Genomic DNA, 9,131 nt, shown 5'->3' with positions numbered 1-9,131 from the left:
CTAGTTCTCACCCACAGCCAGAAGATCGAAGTGTGTATTGTAAAGCCCAAGGACCAGGTGAGAGGTTAGTGGGGCGATCAGAGTAGGAGCTGAGAGAAACACAACAACTGAATGGGGGAAGGCATCCTCTGATTCTTCAGACTTTGCAGGGAGACTCAGAAATGGGAAAATAAACTAGAACTTCTTTACCACCTTTCATGTTTAAAATGCCAGGGGGCACCCAGATTTGAACTGGGGACCTCTTGATCTGCAGTCAAATGCTCTACCCCTGAGCTATACCCCCAGTGACACCAGTAAGCTCTAATTAACAACCTTTCCCTGTGCAGCCTCACCTAGACCTGCAGTCCTAGATTCCACTTCAGGATGATTTGCTGCCAGATCATCACCCTGTCTTAGAGGAAGAAACTGATCCCTTCTCCCACAGCTGTGCCACCTCTCCACTCTCAGTTCCTTGGTAAGCACAGGGATCTGGGGAGCAGGCCCCTGACAGCTGGAAGGCTCTCTAGTGACATCTGTATTGTGGGTTTTGTGCCAAGCACCTGCAAACAGAGACTCAAAATGCCCAATGGTTTGGCCAAGCCCGCAATACTTCAAAGATAGACCCCACATTTTGTGGCTACTGGATTATAGCTCTCTCCACAGAGCTGTGCTCTACGATGCAGGCTGACTGTCTCTCCTGTTGCCCCAAATCTCCACAAGGTCAACTCTTTCATCTGCTAAGATGTGCCCTCTGAAGAAATAATTGAAGAAATAATTTTCTGAGTTCCACGTCCACCCTTCTGTGCTCTGTTCCGTGATGCTGGGTCAGGAACTCGGCAAACCACACTCCCACTTGGGCAGCCAGCGTCCTGGCCATCCTGCCAGTAGGATTGTAGAGGAGCTGGAAGGTCGGAGCAGGGAGAAGCTCCTTGCTGACTGCTTTGGGTTCCTGTCAGTGGTCCCTGGTTGTGGCAGTGACAGTTCATCCCGGAAACAACAATGCCTGTGGCCTGCAGCTTAGTCTCATGAGACCAGCATGACTAGGCCTCTGCAGACATGAACACCTCCTGAGAGGTCTGGGTCCCTGAGCCACAGGTGTTCCCCAAGCCTCTCAGATTTTAACAACTTCAAACTCTTCTATTTGTTCCCCAGCCCCAAGGTGGCAGCAGCAGCAGCTTTTTTTTTTTTTTTAATGTGAATTACAAACTTTTTTTTTTATTTATTGCATTTTTAGGTTTTGGGGTACATGTGAAGAACATGCAAGATTGTTGCGTAGGTACACACGTGGCAGTGTGATTTGCTGCCTTCCTCCCCCTCACCTATATCTGGCATTTCTCCCCATGCCTTCCCCACCCCCCACTGTCCCTCCCCTATTTCCCCCCAACTGACCCCAGTGTGTAGTGCTCCCCTCCCTGTGTCCATGTGTTCCCATTGTTCAACACCCGCCTATGAGTGAGAACATGCGGTGTTTGATTTTCTGCTCCTGTGTCAGTTTGCTGAGAATGGTGGCTTCCAGGTTCATCCATGTCCCTACAAAGGACATGAACTCATCGTTTTTGATGGCTGCGTAATATTCCATGGTGTATATGTGCCACATTTTCCCTGTCCAGTCTATCATCGTTGGGCGTATGGGTTGGTTCCAGGTCTTTGCTTTGTAAACAGTGGGCAGCAGCTTCTTGAAGTTACTAACTCTGTGATACTTAGTCTTCAGCTCTATCCTGTTGATTCTCTAATTCCTGGTACCCTCCCACCCCAAAAGAACATGTTGAAGTTCTAACTCCCAGAATGTGACTTTATTTGGAAATAGGGTGACTACAGATGTAATTAGTTAAGGTGAAGTAATACTGGAGGAGGGAGGACTCTTAGTCCAGTATCATCACTGTCCTTAGAAGAGGAGAGAAGATGGAAGACTTAGGGTGACATATCTACAAGCCATCGAATGCCAGGAATTGCCAACGAGCACCAGAGGCGAGCAAGGGGCCAGGGAGGACTGTCGCCTTGAACTTTCAGAGACAGCATGGCCCTGCCAACGCCTTGAATGTGGACTTGCAGAAATTCTGAGATAGGATGTTTCTGTTGTTAGAAGACCCCCACTTCATGGTGCTTTGTTAGGGAAGCCCTAGAAAATGAAAACATGCCTCGACAGTTATGTTGAATTCTCTCTGCGAAAATAACTGCTACAGTTTTTGTCTCAGAACTGGACCCTGAATGACACAGAAATAGCTACTGGTGGGGCACCAGGAAACATGCCTTCAAAGAGGGTATTGGGGATGGACTTGGTCTTGTCCTTGGTCTTTAAGGCAGTGCTGAGCCCCTGGTTGGACCCTGAATTGCAGGGGATGGCCATCGGAGGAGGGCCATCAAGGCTCTGTTTCATAAGCTCGTCGCTTCCTTCCGTGAGGGGAATAGACTATGGTCTCTACTCAAGTAAAACTCTATTTTGTCAGTTCAGCTCAAGGAAGAAAACGAATTATTCAAAGCGGCACCTGGAGTTGAACCAGGGACCTCTTGATTTGCAGTCAAATGCTCTGCCACTGAGCTAGAACTGAGAATAGGATGTAATTTGTACTTTCTTATAGTTCCACACATAGGTACAGGTGCTCATTCTGACTCAACAGAGAGTGGCTGGTCCTGTTCAACTGTAAGTGGATCTCCTTATTCCATAGCTATCTTCTTTTTTCCAGAAAGAAGCCATGATTTCTTGACATCAGCTTGGAAGCCCACTAGAGGTTCTGTACGAGACGAGGAAGCCTGTACCTGGCTTGGCACACAGGCAGATGAGGCCCAGAGGGAAGGCGCTGCTTGCAGAGCAAGGATTCAAACTTTCTTTGCCAGCTTTTCAGTTGAGATCACTTTCTAATAACCCCCAATGTGAGACCAAGACAACCTCCCTGACTTCTTCAAATTCCGCATTCGTTTAAGGCCGTTGAACTTTAAAACAGTATTTTCGCTTTTTGCTTCATGTATCCTGCCCCTTACAAAGTAGGGTCACTGTGCCCCGCTTACCACTTCAGGCTGCCGTGTCTCAGGCTGCGCCCTGACAGAATACTTGGGGTGTTGTTTTGCCAGCCAGAAATGTCTGTGGCCAGTGGTGCCTGTGCCTTTGGGATCTGCTCTGGCCTTCTGGGCTCGTTCCACCCACTCAGCCTGTCAGGCTGCGCCCAGCTCACACTACTGGCCTGGATCCCACGCCTGCCAAAGGCAAGCCAGGCATGAAATGGCAAGGGGTCTGTGAGTGACCATGGGGTCTGGCCACTGTGCACAATCACACATGCTGGCTGTGGTGGGGTGGGCAATTCCAGGCACTGGCATGGATGCTGGATCCCTGCAAGGCTGCAGCTGGACCAGGGGTACCATAAGCAGCTTTCACAGCTCACACCAGAAAATGCAGTGGTACCTGGAAGCTTGGAGATACCAGGAACCAGAGAGCCCTAAAGAGGGTGTCACAGCTGTGGCTCAGGGAGCTCCTAGGTGTGGGGCTATAGCTCTTCCCTTCTCTCTTCTCTCCTTGTCACTTGCAACATGGTGAACAAGGGGCATGTTTCAGCCCTGTTTTTGTTACAGCTCTTTCAGCACCCCCATTTGGTGGGTAGTGAGTTCTTGTCCTGTGTCCAGGAAGAATGAGGTACACAGACAAGTGAAGGGTGAGCAAGACGAGAGGAGCTTTATTGAATAATGGAACAGCTCAGAGAAGACCCACAGTAGCTCCTCTCCATAGCCACAGTGTCACAATGAGTGTTCAGCTTTCAGCAGAGAGGGTAGCTCCTCTCTGCAGCTGGCTGTCCTGTCATCTCTGGCCAAGTCTGGGGCTTTTTATGGGCCTTAGAGGGGAGGAAGTGCATGCTGATTGGTCCATGGGTGGCCATGGGTGGGTCCAGAAAAAGCGCCGTAAGTACCCACTCTGGTCTGTGGGATGGGCAGCTCAGTCTCCAGGCTTCAGGCCCTCCCCTGCTTGAAGGTGGGGCTTCACTAGGGACCTGCCCCTTTCTGCCCAGGGACCTGTCTGCCTCCTGCCACTGTTTGTGGCACCCGGCTGTTCATGCTGAGGGGCCCCTGCAGGCCAGAGCTGAGCTGCTCTTGGCCCCCCTTCAGCCTCCCTCCTGTGCTTGTTGGTGCCCAAATTCTGGTGGGCACCAAGGTGGCAGGGGGCTGGTGTGTCAGCACTATCCTGAGTGTGTGCATACCTGGCCAGGTTATGGCAGTGCTTAAGCTTGGCCTCAACTTTGCTGTGTGATTGAAGTGGGTGTTGCCAGCGAAGAGAAGCCAGACACTTCCAAGCCTACAGGGGAGTGGGGGGGGCCTCCTGGGTCCCTAAGAGTACAGAGATGCCTGAGTCTGCAGCTGCAGCTTGGGTGGCTGTAGCTGTGCCCAGGAGGGTGGGACTCTTGCCTGCTTCTGGCCCCTAAGAGCATAGGGATGCCCAGGTCTGCAGCCACGACTTGGTGGCTGCAGTTGCCTCTGGGGAGCTCCCACCAGCTCTGTGGAGTACAGCACTACCCCAGGCCCCACTCCACCTCAGGGAACCTTTCTGCCCACCCCTCTGTTCCCAACCGCACTACTCTCCTGTAGGTGGGTGACTCAGCCTGGTCCCATTGTGGCAGCTCCCAGGGCAGCAGGCTCTGGAGGGCTCCCAGGGATGGGCTTTAGGGACTGCTTACCTCCTCTCTGTGTTTTCCCCACAGTGGCAGCGAGTGAGGTGCAGGTGACCAGATGCATTGTCAGTGAGCAGTAATATTTTTAAAGGAATCTGGGCAGTAGGTCTCAACAGTGGGCTTTAAATATTCAATAAGCCATGCTGTAAGCAGATGTACTCTTATCTATGCTTTGTCATTCCATTTCTAAAGCACAGGCAGTGTATATTTTTAGCCTAATTCTTATCAGTTCTAGGCTTTTCAGAATGGTAAACGAGCAATGACTTCAACTTAAATCACCAACTGCATCAGCCCCTAACAAGAGAGTCAGCTTGTCCTTTGAAGCTTTTAAGCCAGGCATTGACCTCTCTAGCTATGAAAGTCTGAGATGGCATCTTCTAATAGAAAAGCATTTCATCTACATTGAAAACCTGTTGTTTATGCAGCCATCTTCATCAGTGATCTCAGCTAGATCTTTTGGATTAGTTGGTGCAGCTTCTCCATGAGCACTTGCTACTTCAACTTATCTTCTTATGTTCCTTAAACCTCGTGAACCAACTTGTGCTAGCCTCAAGATTTTCTTCTAAAGCTTCCTCACCTCTCAGCCTTCATAGAATTGAAGAGTTAGGGCCTTGCTCTGGATTAAACTTTGGCTTAAGAGGATCTTACAGCTGGTTTGATCACTAGGTCTGCAATTCCTCTCTTCTCTCTACATCCTCCTGTCTTTTGCCTGTGAACAATAAGCTTACGCTTATGTCCATCGGGTTCCAAAGATCCAAGCTTGTCATTTTCCTCCTGAAAAAGTTCAGGTGCACTCAGAAGAATCAATTCCACATTACAGTTCTTACAGCCATCATCAAAACAACAGGCACTTGGGCTCCCAAGACATTTGCTTCATTTAGCACTTAACACAATCAACCACCGTGTTAGTTTGATTGGTTGTGATGCCACTTTATGTCGTGGACTACTAGCATTCCATTATTTTCCACTGGCAAGGGGCTACACATTGCACTCAAGCCAAGAATACAAACAAACCAATTCCCTAAACCCATGGTGTGAATCTATCTATTGATACCACATCACTTCTGGTATCAATTCTGTACCAATCAGGATCCAATAGGAAGACAGAAACCACATGGCAACTTAAACAGGAAAAGGTTAATATACAGAAATAGTAACTCTAGCAGCGGATTGGAGTAATGAGGGAGATGAGTAGTAAGGGGCAAAGAGAACTCTAAAGAATATAGGAAGAGCAGATAGACGGAGTGAACCTTATCCTAGGGCTGAGAAAGGGAACCCAAGGAAGGAACAGATCTGGAAGAATCCCACCCCCACTGCAGGTGGAGATTCAAATCCTATTGAAAGGGAGGTGGCCACGGCTTACTGAGTGGAGAAGTCACTAAGATGCCACAGCAGCTGGGTTCAAGGGGAATCCACTCCTTGGGGTGTTGGGGTCAACGGTCCACAGGGAGATGTTGCACCTGCAATACTCACTAGGAAACTGCTTTCTCAAGTTCTTGGGGAAACAAACCATGAGAAAGTGCTGCCCTTGGAACTTGCTGCAAAGCTGCCTGAAAGGTGCTGAGGAAGGCATTCACAAGGAGGTGCCATGCAGCAGCACTCCAGAGAAAGCAGTCAGATGCGGCTGGCTCAGTGCACTGCAGGAGCCCAGAGCTGCGGAGGCTGCACACTGCAGGAGCCTCCAGAGTGCACAACAGCCAGGGATACAAACCCTTTCCTTCCCCAGCATCCCTCTCACACCCTCCACTGACAAAGCATAACCTTGTGCCACTGACTAGGGAGAAATAGGGTCCTACTCCATTATCTCAGAGCAAGCAATGAGGGATGCATTTGGAGTTATGAGGCAATACCTTGATACCTGGCACAGGAGACATCCTAACAGGCTTTCAGCCCTCATCCTCGGGCAGGGCAACAATTCTACCTGTCCCAGGGCCCCAAACCAGCAGGTTAGCCCAGCTGGAGTTGCTGGTGCTGGGCACTAAGTCTAGGTTCCCCAGAAACAGAGCTTGAACCCACAGGGGCTTATGTGTTGGGACCAGAGATCCCTCCTCTGCAGGTCAACCCCAGGCCCTAATGGGCAGCTTTCCCTGAGGTAGACCCGCCTGCAGTGAGTCTGCTCTCTCGCCCTTCTGTGTGCCTATGCTCCCCACCTGGATACCCGTCAGGCCACCACAGTTATTCCCCCACCTTTCAAAAATATTTTTTATTTTATAGAAAGCTACATAGAATAATTTAAGAATCACCAATATGCTTAACACCCGGAAGTGGTAACTACTATCATATTAAATTGGCTCACGATTTTAAGGTAATGAAACCACCAATTCAGCCATGTCCCCTGCAACATCCTCCTTCCCCAATCCACTCCCATTCCTCCTCTCCCCAAAGACAATGATTATCATGAATTTAGGCTGCACCCTTCCACTTTCCACTCGGTTTATTTTTTTAAACTTTTTGAGATAACTGAATATTCACATGTAGTTGTAAGAAATGGAGGGATGCTGTGTATTCTTCAGCTAATTTCCTCCAGTGGTATAATTTTGAATAACTAGTGTACAATATCCCCACCAGGAAACTGACATTGATACAAGCCCCCACCAATCTTATTCAGATGTCATCAGATTTACATGCACCTGTGTGTTTTAGTTCTTTGGAATTTTATAACCTATGTAGACTTGTGTGGCCACCACCACAGTCAACCTATAGAACAATTCCCTCACAAGAGTCCCTCATGCCACGCTTTTACAGCCACAGCTACCTTCCCTCCTTATCCCTTCCTAATCCCTGGCAACCACGAATCCATTTCCCACCTCTATGGTTTTATGATTTCAGGATTCTTATATGCATGAAACCATACAATATATAACCTTCTGAGATTGGCATTTTTCACTCAGCATAAATCCTGGAGATCGATCCAATTTGTTGTGTGTTAAAATTTGAAAACTTTATGAATTCTGGATACAAGTCCCATTTTAAAAATACTTTTACATTTATATGTGAGAATACATAAACAATATTCAGTATTTTCTGTGTATGTTTAAACAACCCACGTGGGGTAATGCTGAACATAGGGTTCTGTATCTTAGATTCTTTTACACATAACACTGTCTTTTTGAGAGCTATCTGGTCACTCGAGCTGTTGAACGTGGAGCACTCATGAAGTGATAAAAGCTACTTCATTTACTCCTCACTGTCCCTTTAAACTTTCTCCGTGAAATAGACTTTTCTTGTCAGAGACTTTAATGACCACTCTTAGGTAGGAGAAAGTCCCATGGTTGCAACATTACTTCAGTCATTAAAATGTTCAGTCCCACTGAATAACTGATCCTCAGAAATTGATGGCAGCATCTATCTTCTGCTAGAAGTGGAAGAGTTGAGATATGTTCTTTCCTCTCCCTGTCCCTACCAGCATTCATCCTTAGTATCTAGGATGGAGAGATGGGGAAGGGGGGAGGACAGGAAAAGGAGAATGAGAAAGTTCTTACTTGACTGGCACTGTAATAAGATAGATTTGTTTTTCTGGGCTTGGCAAGTGTTTAAAATGACTCCCTGGGCATGGAATTCTTCGGAGGGCTCCACTGGGAACATCTGACTGCCTCTGTGACCTGGCAACATGCCTCTCTTGGGCTGACATTTCTACCTGCACCTCTGGCTTTCTGGGTTCCTGTCACACAGATTCTCTGTTGGGGTCCATGACCCATCCTCTTGGGCAGAGTTTAACATAGCTTCTGAGTAACTCTCTTGCGTGGCCTGCAGGAAATGCTCCTGTGCCTTTGGTCCCCAGCCCATGCTGGTGATGTAGGCCCATTTCGAAGAGCTGCATTACACTCTCCATCCGCAGGGCAGCCGCCTCTGCTCAGCTTTCTGCCCTCCTTTGTCTGTGGGGGACTCTGTTCCATCACAAACCCTGACTCCAGGGCATGTGGACCCAGTTCTGTGAGCTGAGACTCCTTGAAGTTCCTTCACTAGGCTTGAGTTAGGGCAAAACACCCTCTAACTCTTTCCCCTTGAGAAGAGTAGGAAAATGTATTCCTCACCCACACTCTCTAATCTCCAACAAACTGACCCTTTTATACCCTCCCAGTAGGAAGCCATCTGGTTATCAGACACGACTTGGAAATTTCCACATGGTGCTGTCTCATGCCTTCTTTTGGTATCTGATACCTATTTTATCTTGGACTCTCAGCTTAAACTTTTAACTGAATAATTTAAAAAATTACATTATAAGAGTCCAGAGGCCGGGCGCGGTGGCTCAAGCCTGTAATCCCAGCACTTTGGGAGGCCGAGGCGGGTGGATCACGAGGTCAAGAGATCAAGACCGTCCTGGTCAACATGGTGAAACCCCGTCTCTACTAAAAATACAAAAATTCAGCTGGGCATGGTGGCGTGTGCCTGTAATCCCAGCTACTCAGGAGGCTGAGGCAGGAGAATTGCCTGAGCCCAGGAGGCGGAGGTGGCGGTGAGCCAAGATCGCGCCATTGCACTCCAGCCTGGGTAACAAGA

The 9,131-nt window shown here is 48.5% G+C and overlaps 1 non-coding gene across 1 annotated transcript; it reads right to left on the bottom strand.

The window, feature by feature from the left end:
• Nucleotides 1-211: 211 nt before the first annotated feature.
• Nucleotides 212-283, bottom strand: TRNAC-GCA. The gene has a single exon. It is a non-coding gene; the product is annotated as a tRNA-Cys (tRNA).
• Between the last annotated feature and the right edge of the window lie 8,848 nt (nucleotides 284-9,131).

Source organism: Sapajus apella, unplaced genomic scaffold (genome assembly GCF_009761245.1).
Source record: "Sapajus apella isolate SASKATOON/1434 unplaced genomic scaffold, GSC_monkey_1.0 scaffold56, whole genome shotgun sequence".
In the NCBI taxonomy this organism is placed as follows: Eukaryota; Metazoa; Chordata; class Mammalia; order Primates; family Cebidae; genus Sapajus; species Sapajus apella.
Note: the sequence above shows the minus strand (reverse complement) of the source record. Positions and strands in the feature narration are given on the sequence as shown.